The sequence below is a fragment of the Centroberyx affinis genome, unplaced genomic scaffold, assembly GCF_046629955.1.
Source record: "Centroberyx affinis isolate AG114_WGS23_722 - 3 ecotype Tasmania unplaced genomic scaffold, CSIRO-AGI_Caff_v1 ptg002184l_1, whole genome shotgun sequence".
Lineage (NCBI taxonomy): Eukaryota > Metazoa > Chordata > Actinopteri > Beryciformes > Berycidae > Centroberyx > Centroberyx affinis.
In genome coordinates, this window is record NW_027280492.1 from 1 (window position 1) to 20,265 (window position 20,265).

The following is a 20,265-nucleotide window of genomic DNA, read 5'->3' on the forward strand; positions in this document are numbered from 1 at the left end:
CCCATCTTTCTGGAGGTGGGCCAAGAGAAAACCAATCAAAAGGCAGTTAGACAGAGTAACTGCTCACCAGGAAACAGGCATGCTGGTGTTGCCATTAGTGACTATACAGTGTTTCTCCTCAGGGTTGATCATGGTGGGGGAAACTGTCAAGGAGGCGCTGGTGTTGACTATTGGACGGGATCTGTGGGCAACAGAAAGAACATACACTGAGGCCACGATCAGAGAAAGTTAACATTTCCACTTGTATTGTAGCAGACCAACAAATATGGATACATGGGAGTTTAAAAACACCATACCTATAAAGAATTGCCTTGTCAACACCAAAGGCACCGACAATAAGATCTGAGGACATAAATAGAACAGAATTAGATAATGGACACTAAAAAAAGATAATGAGGGTCATTATATGCTTACTTCTATCCTCACTCACCTGGGTATCCATTCATGTCCAGGTCCTTAGCACCTCTAAGAGCAAATCCAAAGCTGGCAGGAATGGTCCCCAGCGGCCCACTGGCCAGTGATCACCTGAGATGGCTTGTCCCCGAGTCCTCCTGAGTTTCCATTATAGATGTAGACCAGTCCCTGCTGGTCCTCCCCTCCAAACGGACAGCTGATGGCCACATCTGCAGGACAAAGAGGGAAGACAGTTAGCACATTTTCCAGATTATCTTGAAACTAAAAAGATTCTTTGGTGAGAGACCGTTAGCAGATTCGACTTTTAGTTCTACAAACATTTCTCAGAGGCAGAGCTGCTCTGGAGGCAGAAATAATCTCATTGGTTGAGATAAACCTCAGTGGGCAGAGCCAAAGCCACCATTTCTCTGGCTAAGTAACTTTACACTGATTCCAGTGAAAAAGGCGTAAGAGAAGTAAAAGAGGTAAGAGAGGAGGTAGCTAATATTATGAACGCTAATGCTCTACTTACTGCAAAATGCAATCTAGCCATACTAATTTATCTAGATTAGAGATCATGAATTACCAGATTTTCTTCTTTTATTCAAGTTTTATGTCAGTTAGATAACTTGCACTCTGAAGAACTGTGGTTCTGCCATTTGAGATTTAACTCATCCAATGACATTATTTCTGCCTCCAGAGCAGCTCTGCCTCTGAGAAATGTTTGTACTAAAACTCCAATCTGTGGAACGTGAACATTTCGTCTTCATACAGGAAAGAAGTAGGAGCCAAGACAAAGAGACAAACCATTTATCTTTCTACTCATAACTCGTAGTTATACCCCTACAACAATCCCCATTCTCACCATTGAAACCATCCTGGTTCAGATCTCCCAGTGGTGCAATGGTGCTGCCAAATCTCCCAAACACCTGAGTGCCTGTCAGGTGAGGTAGGTAGGGCTCCAGGTTCAGGGGGCCACGCTGTAGGTAGACATAGACCCGGCCCATCTCTTCCAGACGACCATCGGAGCCCCGCACCATGAACATGGGAGCTCCCACCAGCAGGTCCACCATCCTGCAGAGAGGAAGGGAAGATCACACAAATTAATTTAGACTCAGACACGTTGGCGCTGCAGGTTCCTGCTGTAATAACTTGTTGGTGGGATCCAATCTAGATACTGCCCAGCTAATTAAAAGGAGATAAGAGAGACAGAGAGAGAGACAAGGAGAGAGACACGGAGACCTGCCTCATACTCACCCATCATTGTTAATGTCAGTCGTCGCCACAGCATAGCCAAAATATGATCCCATCTGTGAAAACACCAGTGTTACTCATATTTCCATGAGTGTGATCAGTGAAAATCTCACCATCCAAAGTCATCAACTACGTCAAGATTGGGTTTATTCTTTGTTTATACAAAACAGTCACGCTACTGTAAAACTCAGACCTGCTTATAAGTCTGATTCATTGCTTGAATTAACAGAGATTTTGTGAAAGAGTCATGAAGCCTTGAAGGCTTTTCACACTTCTGCTGCATGATAGCCTTAATTTGGTGCCGTCTCTGTTTCATTTTCAGAATTATCCGTCCTGAACCTGAGTCTGGAGTACAGAGAATCCAGAAGCAGCCTGAATTGCCAGACTCTGAGTGTAGGCAAATTCACTCAGGATTTTATTTATTCAGCTGAGCCAATCAGTGCTGTTAAAACCACCTCAGCCGCGCTCCTTCTATTCCCAGAACCATTTGTACAAATTGCCTCTGCACTTTCCCCTCAATAATTGAGCTTTACAGCAAACCACGAAAGAGCCTGACTAGTAAAGAGAACATTGTCAAGGAAATTATTTTTGCTTACACCAACTCAACAAATTAAGAACTCTCATGAGGAACCAAGCAATGAAAACACAGAGCAACTGGCGCTTAGAGGGGCTTTCTGTAGATGAGAGGGGAGAGCAGCTCTCTGACTCACCTGTTCACCAGTGTAGTAAATCATGGACTTCAGATCAGTGCCGTTCAGTATAGACACCTGCAACACAGCAGCCGCATATGGTGAATGTCTCTGTATATACTTGAACATATATACTCGAACATAAGCATAATCTCTGTTATGGTATTTGCTAAAAAAACGATTCCCTCTGCGACATATATTGCTTGGGCTGTTTTCTTTCTTTCATTTTCCTGCTGTATTAGTCCCACAAGTCCAAAGCCCAGCCCTCTCAACCTCTTTCCAAAATGAGAGTAATGATTAAGCCTTCTTACCAAACCATAAAGCATTAGTCCTTTTGGAACGCCAGCCACAAAATCTGAGAGGTGCACAGAGAAAAGGAGCAAAGATTTAGGAGGGAAAATATCATACAGGTCAAAACAGCCTGGAACTTCAGAGAATTCCAGCATTCACAATCTTTCCAGCTCAATAGAGAAGTAAAATACTGTAGACGAGTTCAGTTCATGTTCACTTCAGGTGTAATATATGCATTGCTCTGTGTGTGTGTGTGTGTGTGTGTGTGTGCACGCGCGCAGGCACATTGCTTTATTCCATGTACACCACACCTAACATTGCAGCTGTATTGCCTATTTGATGGCCTTACCTTCCTCCTGATCACCACTGAATTCCCCAACTGCAACAGAGTAGCCTGTAGGCAGTATGAGAGTACAGATTTTAGGCTTAGCTTGCACAGTAAACAAATTAAGATTCACAGTAATGTGCATTTGTTATAACAGCACTGGGTTTTAGTCAGCCACTCTTACCTCGATAGCTGTCATCAAAGTTGGCCTGGACCTGTCTGGTCTCGATCTGGCCCCCCACAGACTGCATGAAATAGCCTGGGTAGTACGCTTTGATAATCTCTTCCTTGGCTGCAGTGATCACCTGACCTGGAGTGAAACAAAAGATTAACATATACTTAGAAAGACGGTCATTCTCTTCAAAGGTGAATCTGATGTTTGTGACAGACTTTCAGATGATTCATTGTTATGTCCCACATACCTTGCCAGAAGTAGCTGCCTGGCCCTCCCAATACCACTTTGCCATCCTGAAAGATAAAGGCTTTGCATTACTACACTCAAAACAGAAAACATTATCACGGAAACCTCTGGTGGTCCACTAAAAAGAGTTGATACCTTTGTGAAGTCAGCGCTGAATCCTCCCTGACAGTATCCCTGTCCGGACGCCCCATTGATCTCTGAAACACAGAGAGGAAATGCTTCATGAATCATTTGACATTCATAAACATCTTAAAACTGTTCAATATCTCCCTAAGGTAACAGATAACCTATGATTCTAGACAGGGTAAATAACCCATACAAATACTGTTGTGTAGGGAAATATCTCCATAATATTCTATAATAATGTTCTATAATATTTTAAACACTGATAGTCTTCAGTAAATAAATGATAGCAGATTCCAGCTCATCGTAACTGTTAATAAAATCAAGTTGTCTAATGTCACAGCAGGGACTGGCTCGGTCCCCATGGAGTAACATGATTGATTACAACACAGAGGGCTTAGGTGTGTTTCTATAGCCGGTATAGTCTCTGGAAGCTGTTAGCCACTGTTACTTGATACTGTTTCCATCTCCTCTGCCTTGCCTCATGGGCAGCACAATTGACCCCTTATCTACCTCCCAGCAGAGAGGACAGCTGTCATGTTAAGGTGGGCTGCATCAGGCCCTTAAAATGGGAAGACAGGAACATCAATCTAGAGACATTTTCAGTGGTGAGTGCTGATACCTACCTGTGCGGCAGGGAGCATACTCCACAAATTTTGTGAAGTTATGGATTGAGAGGTAGCAGGTTCCTGTAGCATCCGACTGGGGGATGTCCTCTTTAGTTCGCCAGGAGTAGAGAGGGGCGCAGGCCTGGAGGGGGGAGGGGGTGGAGAGAGATGGGGGTAGGTGGGGAGGAGGAGGGGGAGAGGTTAGGTGGGAGATGTTTTTCCAGTTGCAACAACAGCCCGCTGAACTCAGGAGGAGACCCGGGCTGAGGTCAGCGATACATCTGGAGCAGGGTAGCCACGTAACTCAACCCAGGTCACAACCCATACAATCAGACCAAACAACAGGCGGCTCAACTTTGATGTCACAGGGGGCACAAAACATTTCTCTACGGTGTTTCGAGACTGGAAGTGAAAATTGGACACGAATCACAACAACTCAATGGACAATAACCTCGGAGACAAACTTTTAACATACACATCCCCCATGACGTCAGAGCGGGACATCACACATGTAGACAGCAGTTTCTCATGGCCATGTGACCAGCGCAGGCTTCACTGAGGACTTTAATCATAACAGTGGAGGGCACTAGTACTGAGGAGCACAGTTGAAAGCCAAGTCTCCCTCTGCCCAACCCCCCACCATCAGTCTCTGAGAGGGTCACCTTACCAGAATGGTGTCGCCGTGGGAACGCACAGTGGCGCCGAACCATTGGTGGGACTTGACTTCAGCCTGATAGTTCGTGTCGTTGAGCGAGACGGTGCGGTCCCCTGGGAGAGACACAGAGAAAAAAAAGGACACTGAGTGACGGCACTTTGACAAAACATGCATGTCTGAACCCCAAATATTCGTCCTGCCTTTTCCCCTTCAGCCTCCCCAGGCCCTTGGAAACATCTGGACATTTGGCAGAAAGCAGGCTTACAGACTCCAGTTACACTATTTTTCATGCAAAAATGATCGGGGTGAGAATTCGGGGAGAATGGTATTTGCTACACAGCCACTGTTCAGATGTCAGAGTGAGACAGTTCTCTTAGCTTGGACGGGGTTGGACTGGCTTAGCCTCGTTGACCTTTGGCTCTTTTTGGCCACCTGGCCACTAACCCTGATCTCCCACCTCAACTCTGTGACAGCAGCAGGTGACATGACAGATGGTCTGAGGAGTCAGGTTTAAACACAACTTTATTGGAAGACAGATGTTACATCTGTGCTACAATGGAGAATGAAATTCAAACAAATTGATTGGGCAAGGACCTTGCTTCAGCACCCCATAGATCATACAAATAGGGCTTGTAATTCACAAGTGACATTATCTGAGGGAAGAACAAATATGTTTTGATTTGTTTTGAAGAGCAACCTAGGCAATGTTGAAGAAGCACTCCACCCTATCCCACCCTAGACCAGTCTTCCAACTCATTTCCGCCTGTAGATTGCGTCAGTAAAAAACCACAAGCGTGTTGCAAAAGAGCAGAGCAGCATCTCTCAGGGAGAGCGGACTGATGGATACTGCAAGGGGTCATGACCTATGAGGATGTGAGGAAAGCAGGCTGTGTGTCAGCCCCCTCTATCCATGCCTCTCCACTCCTATTCTTTCCTCTCCTCGTCCCAGCCAACTAGGCAGCCTGGAGCTGGGGGCGAGGACTTGCTCCATGTCTTGGTGGAAACAGAGAAGAGGCGGCTGTCCAAGGAAAACACACACTCTGGCCCAGCTTCCTCATAGCAACCTCCCAATCAGCTTTGTTTAAGCACACACTTCTCCCTCTCTCTAGTCTGTCTTTTCATTTTCAATATTATCTCCAACTTTCTATTCCTATTTCTTTACACTATCTCCACTACGTCTCTATTTTTCAAAGTCTCCATTTCAGTGCCTCCCTTTTTCTCGCTCTCTTTCAGGGAGCGCTGCCTCCCTTCGCCCCAGAAGGTAAGTAGCAGGATTATGGTTTTTTAATAACCTAACTCTAGTTCTGCTATATCTCCATCGCCAGGCATTGCTTCCTACATTACTCATCACGGGCCAACAGCAGCCGACCTTACCTTACCCCCGCTGTGTTAAGTGTGCGGCGGGCCATGTGTGAAGAGACGTGCTTTAGCCACACCAGCAATAACATGAGCAGCACATCAAAGGGCTCCTTATAAGCTTGTTACTTTAACTAATGTACTAAAGCTATATGTACCTTTACTTAGAGCATATCGTCTTTATATTTTCATAACTCAGGGGCCTTTGTTTGGTTAAGGCCAATGCGATGCCACCAGGGAGAAGCCATACAGGACTGTGTAGGTTTGAGCCACGTTACCACAGCAACCAGGAGCAGAAAAGGCCACTTCTAATTCATACTGCAAAACTATGATCAGCTTACACCTCTTTGCCATCTGGTCATGGTAAAAGAGTGGAAGCACTTTCCACATCTACATCACTGTTTTGTTTTCTATTTCAGGAGCTGGGGAAAGAGATTTGGGCGTTCTCACACAGCAGCACTGCGAGTCCTGTGTCACTGCCGGTATTGTCCGTGTCAGAGACGCCACGTCAGGGTTCATACAGCGTGACAGAATGAGAGATGAAAAGATCCGTTAGTTAAGAGTCTCTGCATGGCCACCGGACGCAGCCAGCTGGAGTCACGCGAAAACGCTCACAGCCCGAACACGGGTGAGATTCAGAGGGCAGATAAAGGGAAATCCAGAGACGGGGCAGAATAACATGTCGTCTGAAGTCCTCCTGGGATGCTGTGTGCTGATGTGACATGGTGCCTGGCCCAGTCTCTCCCGGGACAGCAGAGGAGTGTGGGGGTCTGGAGTGCGTCCATATACTCACTCTCCCCTTTGAACTGTGTGTGAGAGGACGGCCATTAGTGGGGTTAGAGCCTCTCAGAGTGTGTGTGTGTGTGTGTGTGTGTGTGTGTGTGTGTGTGTGTGTGTGTGTGTGTGTGTGTGTGCGTGCGTGTCAATAGGGTAGAAGACAAATGGCCAAATTCACTCATCACATCAGCTGCCCCTGAGGGAGTACCGACAGGGGGAGAATGAGAGGGGGACAGAGTCGAGAAACAGGGCTCTGGTTTCTCCCTCCTTCCCTCCCTCCCTCCCTCCCTCTCCTCCCCTCCCTCTGGCCTCCTTGCCCTCCCTTCCTCTCACCCTGTGAGTCCCTCTCTCGCACCCTCCCCGCTGCCCTCTTTCCCCTCTCCTCTCCTCAGATCCATAGACAGGCTCTTATCTCAATGGAAGAGGAAGTGGATGGGAGTGGGGCCTCTGGCCACTCTGACCCAATTAGTTAGGCTAATTAAGAGGGCCTGTGGCCTCTGGGTCAGACCTTCACCCACACCAAGAGAGAGGGAGACTACTGACACCGCTCTCATTGGAATCTACTGGGTACCAACACTGAGGCCCGAGATGTATCTAATGTATTAACAGCACTCATTCAAAGACAACTCAGTATTCAGTATCATCACTGAATGTAAGATCTTATCACCTATCCTTTATTCCCAGCATTGGCAAAGACAGTTAAATTAATTAGAGCAGTAAAATGCCATAGGTGTCCATGTAACAGCTCTTTGGCACAGATAGATTTGCATGTGGATAACAATGTACAGAATGTTCCGTCATTGCACAGCGGTTCTGGTATGGTCCAGATGGCTGAATTGGCTCTGGCACACTAATCTGCACTTTCAAAGCCCATCAGAAAAATGAAGGACACTCTCTGACAACCCAGGGGACTATCCTTCACCCTGAAACCTCGCTGTTCGCACATGACATCACTCATCATGGCCTCCAGCCAGCGCCCAAGGATGTGCAACACATTTTCTGTTGCAAGAAAAAGGGTACCAAAATAAATGAGCAAAGGGCAACCAGCAGTGCATTCCCATACAAAGAGGTTGTTAAACGAGGCTTGTGAAAGACTCAGTGGAATATTTCTCCCCTATTGTGCATTATGGACAGTAAATCTAAGTTGGCCCACAGTGCTAGGCTTTGATTTCCCAGGAAAGAAGCCAACAGTCCCCCGCTAACTGGGGAGCATGCACACACCACTGTCGTGCTACATGTGTGATGCATGTGTGTCTTTTCAGGGCATATTCAATCTAAAAGCTAGTAATATTTAACCAGACACTATTTTTACTTCAGTTGTACCTTTCCTCACTAAACCATTTCCCCATTCCTTCAAAAGTGGCCGATGGGTGCTTTGACTGTCCACACTGAAACATGAATCCATTCATTAGAAGATCTCAGAGACTTCTGCATCTTCTCCCAAACCAATTTATCTAATTCTGACTCAACTGAAGCCTTTTTGTCAAGACCGGTGGTGGGGACATTTCTTTGTTTGACCTATTTGTTTATTGGTTGCTTATCTCCCCATAGCTCCTGGGGCAGGGCAACACAAACATGGCCCAGAGGAAGGAAGGAGTATCCTTCAAAACCCTCTTCAACACCCCATTATCCTTTTCATGCCAAAAGAAAGGACACAAACAGGAAAAAGGATCATCTAGATCCCAGGAACCAACATAGCCAACAACAGTTCAGTGGAGTGGAACGCTGACGCCTGATCCAGACCTGCTGCTGAATGCAACAGCAGAAAGGAAATGGCCCACTGGCTTAAGAAGGGTACAGGGGAGCAGCAAAGCCCAGACAGCTTAACAGTACTTAAACAACACCTCCACTTTCCTCATCCCCTCCAACAGCCAGTCAAGACAATAAAAGAGTAGTCACAGATGTCGAGTTAAATGTCAATGTGCTAGATATCTGACTCTGGTGAAAGTATCTGTAATATTTATTGGCTGTCTATTAATTGTTACCAGATTTTGTGTGCTGGTCTCATAGCAGCACATATGAGCGAGGAATAAAGTGCAACTCATAGTAATAGGATCCTGCCTCATGTGTAAATTTATATAAATCAGATCACAATACCATCATATAGAGCTAGTCAATGCATTCACATGCTATCGGATGTATCAGAAAAACACATTTCCAACTTTCATATGAGTGCCATTGAAAGTCAAATGATGAAGTTGGAAAGTTGGAGAACATTTTGCTACCCAAATTATGTTGCAATGATAATCTTCTCAAAATGGCATAAAAATCACTTATATACACACACACCCGCCAGAATAACCATTATAACTAACTTTTGTTTAGATTAAGTTTGTTAAATTAGCTTGTTGAGCTGCAGGATGTTTGTGTTTGTTTATTGTTTGTCTTCCGGGTGTGATGAAAATAGCACATGAATGCAAACCTGTTTAGCAGTCGACTTGGAAGTCCCTGATGTTGGACAGTCCCACCAGCCTGTGAGCGCACAATATGTCTAAGTGTCAATGACGAGGCTTACCATCATTATCAAACTCAATGCTGTGACACTCTGATTGGCCGAGGCTCCATGGGCAGTAGAAGACGGATCCTCCCTCTGTAATGTTCAGCTGGCTGGTGTTGGCCTTGGGAGCCCCGATCAATACACTCACACTGGGAAGGAGAGAAAGAGAGAGACAAGTTGCTGTAAATCAAATGTTCCACATCTACCAAACCACAAGATCCTTATAAACCTGAATTTCTTTATCTAGCCAATGCTAAGGTTGGTAAAATTAGCTCTTGGTCTGGCATCAATTAAAAAGTGCATGCCAGACCTCCCACCCAACAGCTTTTAACACAATGCAGTACACACATTTTACTGCTTAGCCCGCTGTATTCTGACTTTGTAACAAAACATTTTAACAGGTTTCAGCACCGCGGTACATAATGCTATGCGACCAAGGGGAAATGGCTGCTATGACATGTGATGTTCATGGACACCAATACCTGTGTGCAGCCCAACACACAGGCAGAAACACTCGCACACATGCACGGGCACACATGCATCCCTGTTGGGCAAATTCAATAGGAAAACAAGAAAGCAGACGGCCTAAGTGGAGTCACACTCTTGTTGCTACAGCTGTGGCGCACACTAAACATCCATGTCCTTGGAGCTTCACTGTAAGACTACAGGGCAGCGTAAGGCAACCACTTCAACAGACAGACCAAGAACAAGCAAGGCTACAGGTGGCTCGAGAGTACAAGTCTAAGAACAGATAGGACAGACTTCAGAGGCGGAGGAGAACAAGAATAAACAGAGAGTGATGATAGGTGACGGGTGGATGGAGGAAAGTGGAGGGAGGTGAGAGACTTGGGCATGGTAAGGTTGGAAAGATTTTTTCCCCAGTAGATAATCTGTCTTAAGTGGACGGTCCAGCCATTACCTCATTGTGGACCCACTTATCCCACTATCATCACAGACATGGTTGTAGGCAATGATGTGGGTGGAAGAGGCATGGGAGCACTGAGTAGACAGGGTCAGGGTGGGGGGGGGGGGGGGGGTCCAAAACAGGAAGAGCCCACCCTTTCCTGCTCCAGATCTTCCAATAGTGCATGAAAGTTTACATGTTGGCTAAACTTAGCATCCTGCCCCCAAGGGTAACTACTCATTGGGTCCAGAAGAAGGGGGAGCCGGCAGACAGTTGAGCAGTGCAATATTCCATGACCTTAATCCTCCACAAAAAGTAAAGAAGAGTGACTAATACCATCAAACCCATCTTTCACCTGTGATGACAAAATGTCACAGAAAGATACTGGATTTGGAAGAAAAAAAAATGAAAAAATAATCTAACATTCACAGTGAATTACTGGGCCAGGACTGTGGTCTTGGTACAATATAAGCTGATCTGTGGTTTTGAAAACTGTGGGAGGACAAAGGGAAAGGTCATAAAACAGAAGTTATGAGTTTAATATCACACTATTACCTGTGGTCTCACTACCTCAGAAGAGATATAGTACAAACCCAATTCATAACGTGGAGCAGAAACCCTCAGTTTGTTTTGGACGAGAGAAAAAAGAATCACATCCTTCCGACTTGGAGAGGGAGAAATAAAGAGAGTAGCCCCTTTTTTCCATCATGTGTGCAGACGGAGGGAATATCCCAGAAGAGCAGCAGAGCCCAGCTGTAGAATAATGTAAATCCCAGAGAAGCTTCCTTGTCACGGATTCTCACGATGAGACAGCTGAGGATCCCCCTCTCTCCCTCTCTCTCTCTCTCCCCCCCCCCTACACTCTCGCATACAAATATGTGAGTAGCCCGGTAAACATTTAACACTTCAACATACTAGACCACACTCTTGTGTTAATGTGTTCTGGACAAGCTAAGTACGTCTTCACAGGGTCGCAAGACTGTCAGTCACCTGCAAACCTTCTGAACCAAACATACTTTCCTAGAAATTACAGGAGATAAACTACAAGAAACAAACGACTATCTGTGTTTCTGGCAAATGTGAAGCACAGTTTATCTGGTGTTTCTATGGTAGAAAACAAATAGAAGTAATCTGAGGTCAAGCACATCTACACAAAAAATACAACTGGAGCAACATGTAGACACTAAAAATGCCAACTAAATTGGAAGCCATAGCGACTATTATTGAATCACATCTGAACACAGTCCAGCCATCACTGGCTATGGCAGCTTTTCAAAGGAAAAAATACAGGAAACAACAAAACAAGCGGATCATGCTTTAATCAGCAAGTTGGCAGCTGAAGTGAATTTTCACTACCTCGCACACACATACACACAGATGCGCAGACACACACACACACAGACAATTACAAATTGATAGTGATCTGAAAGTAATGTAAATAAGGAAGAATTAGCATTTAATGGGTCTTTATCTGGTGAGGATCGGTCTGGTTCTAACTGGCATTTCCCCTCCCCTTCACCTTATCTGCCAGCTCTGTCCACAAAGGTAGAGCTGTTGTATCGTTAGCATTTAATGAAGCTCTAACTGCATTTGGCTGAGTGCTGGATTAAGAATTCCTTTGTATAAGTAGGGGGAGTCTATGACCAGCGCTTTGATGGGTATGTAAATGTATGTATGAGTGGTGGAGGCAGACATACTCATGGGCTTGTGTTTCAGCCACATTGTCTGAAGTGGCTCTAGACAAAAGACGGTTCATAGTGGGAGCGAGAGCAGAAGGGTGAACACCATCAAAGCCTTGATAGGGGTCACAACGGGCAAAGGGAAATGTTTTGGCTCCTGGTGAAAAAAAATAATAATTCCTTGCTCATTTGTCAGGTTTGTGTTGCTGCAGAAAAATAGCAAACTGATTTGGTAAGAATGAGCCTTGAGCAATTTACTGGTGAGGGTGCGGGCGGAAGAAAAACATTAGCGGCTTCACCATGTCTCCCATAGTCAATCCCACCAGCCCAGTCAGCTGCCATACACCAGCCACTAATGACCCCCACCACTCATTTGACAATTCAGCATTAATTAAACTACTGTAATTGATTTGGGCTGCTAGTGAGGAATGCGTAAACACCAGCCTCACTGTAACCGAGGACTGGGTTTGTCTCATTTGAAGCTTTAGCAATCAGATGACGTTCTAAAAAAATATCTCGCCGCACCATAATTGCCACACTGTAACCACTATTTTATGTGGGGTTGAGAAATTAGGGGTGATGCAGAGTGCTGGAACTTGCTGATGTGACACGATCGTGCATAGCCATGGCTAATAGGGTTTATGATGAGGTTACAGAAGGAGGTTGTCAGAGGGCAAATTCCTGTTTTGCCCCCTTCAACCCAAACACAGTTTTCCCCCATTCCACTTTTAATTGTCTTCCTCCCAGCTGCAAAGCTTATGTCACTTGAACACTATTATAATTGATTTAAGCTAGAAGGGGAAAAAAACACATGCAGCTTTGACTAAGTAGAGAAAAAAAATCATAATCACATTTGTTAAGCCTGCCAGTGCCGGCTGCAGTCACCATCTGTAGTCATAAACCAGCACACTGAACGCTATGGCACAGACACCCAAGGGCCGGGTGAGACTGGGAAAAAAAAGAGCAGTGGCCTTTATAGGCTTTAGCGCAAACCTCAGCAACAGCTAAGTAACAGATGTACAGCGACCCATGGAGTTTACACTCAACTATCACCACATACTTGAACAGTGGAGTGGTTCCAAATCAGTGAAGGAATTCAGATGCAGCGACCCGAGCTGAACCAAGGACGGCTCTTGACCAGCACTCCTCTCACTGCAGCAGTGGAGCGACAAGGCGCAGACCAAAACACATGTAAACAGCAACCACCGTCTCTCACTACCTCCCACTCTGAGGACCCACTGGACACACTCCACCCACCCAGGTGAACAACATCCTCACGGATCCATGGGAAGAAAAAGGATGAGGTGGACAGTCAGTGGATATTTTCAACAAATATGAGAAATGAGTAATGACCCCTAACCTATCATGTAAAAGTACTAAAGTAATATTGGCTTTTCAAAGCATACGTATTCAGTTAAGGAGAATGAACGACAGAGAAATGAGAAGTGCAAGTAGTGTGTGATGAATTCTAGACCACATGGAGCCATACGAATAGCCTAGCATCCTCTCAGAGCCAAGGCCAGACAGAAGCTGTTTGAGTCCTTACGGCTGCCATACGGATGATCGTCTACTCAGTGTTCAAGTGAACACACACTCACTCACTCAGACACACGCGCACACCACACACACACACACACACACACGTGTTCTCAGTGCTGCTGTCCAGGAGCTTGAGGATGATGAGAGTAGCAGTGCCTGCTGGGATGCCGTGTGCTGACTACAGAGAGTCTACTGTGCTGTGCTGAAGCCACGTTTTTTTTTAACAGTCAGATGGTACTGTAAGTCACTGGAGAAAACTGCACTACAGGCCCAGAGCCGTTCATGTCTAATGAGTTCTAACAAAAGGCCAATAGGATACGGTCCAAAGATGCAAACCGTAATGTAATTTATAGACATTTCCAGTCTCAGGATGAACTTGAAAAGGAGCCGTTCAGAAACGAAGCCATACCAACCAGTGCTGTTCAGATAAATAGTCCCGCCTGTTGAGGAGCAGATCTCGCCATCATCACAAAAGCATTTCCTCACTATCCTCAAGGATATTGGTGTTTGGCAGCAGGTGGCCTGCAAATTACAAGTGCCGGCCCAGGTGACCAAACTGTTACAAACACTGTTCTTTATTGTCAAAGAGGAAAAGTATGCTGACATCCAAAGGCGATTTCACATGTTACACTTTTAACGCTGCTCTACACCTGGGTAGGAGTTATTATTCTACTATGGTAATTGCATCAACATGTTGACACAAAGCTGATTTTGCTGACACTTTTTTCACTACAGACTGCTCAACAAGCCACCTTTCCTCTTCCTTTCTTCCTCCATGTAAAGAGACACCACTTACACCATCTTTATCTTGATCGCCTTTGCAGCTAACGTGTGAAAACCAGTGGCTGTTTCACCCAAACGCCAACCGTGTTATTTCACTGCAAAAAAGTTTCACAAGTGGCGAGGGAGTAATTTGAAACACCCAGCTACTTAAGCAAAAAAATCAACATGACTTGAGGTTTCAGCCTCTGTATTTTCTGATACCAAATTGTAGCCTACCCCCGCCCCCCCAACTACCCAGCCCCCTGTAATGCACAGCCCCACTGACCCCAAAATCCTCATGAGGGGAGTTTAACTGCCGCTGGTTCACACCTCTCCACAATGCTCACATCAGGGGGTCCAGTCCTTCACACCTCTGGATAGAGAGGCCGTTGTATAAAATGTATAGGGGGGTAAGGGTGTGGGGGTGTCACACAATCACCTCTCTCATCACTCCAAATCACAGCAGCTGTTGGAACACTTTGTCTGTACACCCCCACCCACACACACACACACACACACACATACACAATAAAGGCCAGAGGTTGGAATCTCTAATTTCTCATTTCCATCCTGAATCCAAGAACTGAGGCTGATTTGAATTTCAGCCATTCGAACGTCTCGGTTCCCAAACGGACAGTGGCGTCATTCGCTTCTGTGCCACATAAAGGACGGCCTTTATCAAGTTACCAACGCAATGAGTCATTTTGAGACCCTGAGGTTAAAACAAACCAGGCCTGTTAGCAGTCACAGATTACATCTCAAGTGTGAGTCAGTTCGGCCCTGACCGATAGCCACTTCCATTGAAAAGTAGACACGGTGTCCTGGAGCATTCCCAACCCCATGCAGCAGACGTGACACAGGCTCCACGGCCCTTTAAACCCATCGTCACCATCCACACTGACATCTTTTTCCACTGAAACACACACAGGCTCATTATGTAAACCCCCTATTACCAACAGACCAGTAAAAGCTGGACAGGCACTTTATGTTTAAGACAGACTGCTGTGTAGTTTGTGTCACCAGGCTAAGTATGTCCCAATTGACCTTTACAACAACGGACTCTAATGTTACTAACCTACTGGCCTGACAATCATAGGTACATGCTGTACTTCTACAAAAGACAATCTAAGCAGCTTTTCAAAAAGCCAATAAATAAAAGAGAGAAATGAGTCATAACCAAAGCTTCTCCAATGGAAAACAGTAAACAATTTCCGCCGTCAGACAAAGGGCTCCATTGTCTGCAAGCCATGGCGGGTAGCGATCGCTGAGAACCTGGATGAAGAATAGCTTGGCAGCCCAAATATACAAGCTCCCTTTCTGCAACCCAAACACGCACCCATTTGATTTAGAAACAGGTCCATACAAAAGGACAGCAAGGAAAACAATAATCAGACTGATCATATATGGAAGGGGACCGCAGTGTAGACACAGAGAAAACATTGCTGTTTTAGTAGCCAAAAGAGACCCCGGCCCAATGTCAATATTAGTTCAACAGTAACCCTGTTAAAGAGGGTAAACTCCAGGAGAGTGACCAACATGCACTGGATGACCTCGGCATGCGCTCGTCACGGCCAAACCATCTGTGAGCTCATGCACATCGCCAACACCCCAGTGAAACACATGCTGCCGGGAGGGGCGGGCTGGAATACATTATTATCTCCATCATCAGCTGCAGAGGGGCCTCCATTACAGGCCGCCATTGCTATTTAATGAGGATAGTGCACGAAAATGACGTGTTGCACTGTTAAAAGAATAGAGCGGCTGAGAGTTATGTGCAAATACTTAAAGGTGTTCCCTCAAAGTCCAGCATGAATCATTTTTCTGTTGTTGTGGCCATCTCCATTGTCTTGATTTGTGGGACATCAGAAGCTGTTTGGTCCTTCCAGACACCCCAGGCCACGTCTGTTATTATTTACAGCCTCTGACCTTTGACCCCGCCTATCTTGCCGTGATCCACTCCCTGATCCCTGCCTGGCACCAGGGAAAGTCAAAGAGTGAGGAGGAGTGAGTTACGGTTTGATTATCAAGTGTTTGAGGAGAGAGTCAACACTCAGAGGTGGACCGGCAGTGTGGAGACTGACATTCATAGACTACAACCAGGTCTGTCCTTACTAGTATGAACATAGAAGCTAGCACAAACACACACACACACACACACAGGGGACCATATATATATATATATATATATATATATATATATATATAGGGGACCATATATATATATATATATATATATATATGGTCCCCTGTGTGTGTGTGTGTTTGTGCTAGCTTCTATGTTCATATCCCTTCCTGTGTGTATCTGACTTGCGCAGTCACACACAGTTCACAGACTCTATCCTCAGGCGTTCTTCCATGGTGGGCTGCCAGTGTCCAAACTTAATTCTATTACACTGGGCCAGGGGGCAGGCATACATATCACGCATACATAAACTCATTGTCAAAGAGCGTCAAAGTAGGAGAAAGTAAGCCTTTGTGTCTGTGGGCCTGAGAGGCATATGTGGATAGATCTTGTCTCCATATCTACATGTGCTATCATTCTCCTTTTCCTCAAGCACCACAGCAGTTCAGCTAGTGATGAACAGAAGTTTTGTTGGGTTTTTCAAAATACATTTTTTTTAAAAAGTGTGCATAAGGTCAGAGCCGCGCTTTGTACATCTTGCACCAGCTCATCTTGACATGAAGAAACTCCCCGTGCAACCCGGAGCTGACCTCACCCCTGGATTCCAGCTACTCCCCCACTCCCCTGTGTCTCCACAGAGTGGGCGATAATGATGTGATGGCAAACACAAGAGATAACAGAAACCCATTTCATGTCTGTTTCCCCCATTTACTGACATGGTTTGATGTGTTAAGTTCTAAGAAACTATGGGTGAGAAAATGGGTGGGATGCATGTGGTTTGCTGATAAAGAAGATGATGTGTGGGCTTAAATCTGCTCTCTCATACATTGTTTGCTTTGACATTTGACTTTTGAACACATATCATCCACAGGAAAATTACAGGGAACTAGGTTGTAGGATGCTGCACTTACAAATGATCCCTGCTCTACATATACAAACCACTGTCTCATCTCCTCCTCCATAACCATGGCGTCTCAACTGTAAAAAGTTCAGATGAAGTCATCAGTTAGATGACGTCTGCTCTGTCTCGCAAATAATGAGACAGGGGAGAGATGATGGGGAGGGAGGCTAGACAGTGGGGGAAGGACTGGGGGATGGAGGTATTAAAAAGCCCTGCAGAATGACATCAGCATAGGAGGAAGTGAGGAGGGGGACGTTAGAGAGAGGAGAGGGCAGCCTTTAACATGCTCTGCTCTGACTCAGTGTCTGCAAGCTTCATGTCCTAAACCATAGCCCCTGCTTCCCCGGGCAGAGAAATAAAGGACCGGGGAAATAGGAGGGGGATCTCCCCGTGTCGGAGCGCCTGCTGTCCCGGGAAGTGGGGAGGAGAAACAGGGAAACTGGAGCTGCTGGCGGCCCTCTCAGCACAAAGCCCTTCCTCAAACCCCGGCACGCTGGCCGGCTGAACTGTGGGACGATGAGTGTCTGCTGGTGCTCAGCAGACGCACACTCAGGAAGCTGATTCGTCTGGGCGAAACCCAGCCTGGGTGCATAACCTTTAGCTAATGATTATTACAATTACAGAGCCTGGTCCAAGCAGACCAAAATGTACTGTACTGACACTGAGACAGACTGACATAGTCACAGAATCTACTACTTCACTCATGCCCTCCTTTCTGCTGCAGCCCTTTTGATACAACGTGACAGTCGGGACGCCTTGCATCATCATATTGTTATATTCTCCTCAGACTACTGGGTCGTTGTATTTGACCACAAGCATGACTTGAGCTGAAGTCTCTCAACAGGACTGATGGGGCCCAATGTATGCCAGAATGCTGAGACAGTCACAGCATGTTCACATCCCCACTGAGCCAAGCAGCATCACAGTCAGCTGGAGCACTTCAGACCAATAAGATGTGACTGCCAAAGGTGGCAGTTAACCGGCTTTGTTGGGCATTTAAAGGCTAAAAGGTCAGAATTAAATTGCATTTTGTGGGGCAATGAGATTAGAATTTGAGGAAGATTATTTGAAGTTGTTCGCCTTTGTTTGAGGTGATTCATTTTTGATAATGGAATGGCTACTCTTTTCTATTGGTATTCCCAGGGCTTGGACCATAACAGAGTTTGACAGACGCCTTTTAGAGCATAAATGCAATTCCTCCTAACATATTCAATTAAAATGAATTCCATGCAGACCGAGGGCGTGTGCGCCGTGCGTAAAGATCTCCAAAGAGATAAACAAGAACTTGATGTGGTGTCAGGGCCAAAAGCACACCCCACGAATGAATGAAAATTGTTCCTAATGGAAACAACACTCTGTAACATTTAGCGAGGAGCTGTTCAAGTTCTAAAGATTGGCAAAATCACTGATACAATAAAATGGAAATTTTGAGTGTTTTGTGTAGCAACCGGGCATCGTGAAGAGCCCCCCCAGATAAAATAATAAACAAATGTTTCAGATTTTGCACTGGAACTTGTAATGGGCTTGGAGCCTGCTGCTGAAATATCCCGACTGCTTTATTTGCCCCACCGTGTTTGCAACAACTAGCAAAATATATTGTGTCTCGAAAAAAGAAACTCACCTAGCCGAATCTGCCAAGTAAAACTCCACTGCATATCCGAAGTAGCTCCCGTTAGGTCCGCTGTATACAGCTGGGTTCTCCACGTCCAAGTTGAACGCCTCGCAGACAGGCTGAGAAAAAGAGAGGAAAACCCCGATACTACAAAGGAGAGTGCGGGCAAGAGGGGCTGCTATTCCCGGCGTCTTTGCGCGAAATCGTTCCAACCCCATTTTAAGAATAAATTAATCCACTAAAGTTTGTTTTAAATGGCGAAACTGTCCCAACTTTAGCGCGTTCAAATCCTCAGAGCCCCCTGTGAAACAGTTGTTGAATATGGCTATCTAAACTGCATCCCTGTAACTCTAACTGGGCAGTATCTCATAAATGCTCCGTCAGCTCCTCTGTGCGTCCTCACCCCTCTCTCTCGCTCGCTCTCTCTCGCTCTCTCTCTCTCTCTGCTTTTCACTACGCCTTCTCTGCTCACCTAATCAGCGGTATATGGAAAGCAGGGAGTTCCCAGACCCGTGACAAACTTTTGAAGAGGTGGAGCTTGTGATTCACAAAAAAAAGTTTGGAGAGGTCTCTTCTCAGCCGCTACATCAGAATAAGGTTTACCAGACTGGTAAAAATGTGGCTCCTGTTGCTCAGAGTTTGGAGAGACGCTTATCAATGACGATACCAGGATTATTAACCAAATGAACAATGGATCCAAAATCCTCTGTCGATTTTATCTCACGATTATCTTGACCTTTTCAACCTGACGTTGCTGTCAGAGAAGACAACCTGATAGGTGATGGAAAGGTCAATGAAACTGCACATGTCCAACCAAGATGGCGGGTTATTTACATGCCTCTGTTGTCCAAGTTAATCAACTATTGGATCTTTATCATTGGAGAAGGTTTTGGCTGATAAGACAGGAATGCAGACTGTTAGCAGCATTGTTTTTTCTCTCCTGGGAGCATCAGTAGCCTTAACCCTAACTCATTTTTGTTTGACTTTATCAGACAGTGTTGTGTGCATAGTTCTGACAGCCTGTTTTGTGGTTCCACAATTTTTCAGTGACTTTTTGCCAAAACCATGAATAGAAACATCCACTGTTCCACTGGTCAAAGAACCAAAAACATCCCAAATATACTACAGTGTCATAATAAAACAATTACTGAATTATTACATAACTCCACACTAATTATACCTTTATTACACAGCATACGTCCAACTCAATGTGTGATCCATGTGTGTTTCTAACTAATTACAGTGTTGATCAGATTTGGGAATATGATGTTCTCTGATGCTGCTGGGGGTGTGGGAACATTTCGTATTTCTACTTCTGAGTCACACGAGACCAACGCATTTGGAAAGTGGTTAGGCT

At 45.5% G+C, this 20,265-nt stretch overlaps 1 pseudogene; it reads right to left on the bottom strand.

Annotated features, from left to right (window-relative positions):
* Positions 1 to 67: 67 nt before the first annotated feature.
* On the bottom strand, positions 68 to 19,311 carry LOC139655009 (integrin alpha-5-like; annotated as a pseudogene).
* Positions 19,312 to 20,265: the final 954 nt, after the last annotated feature.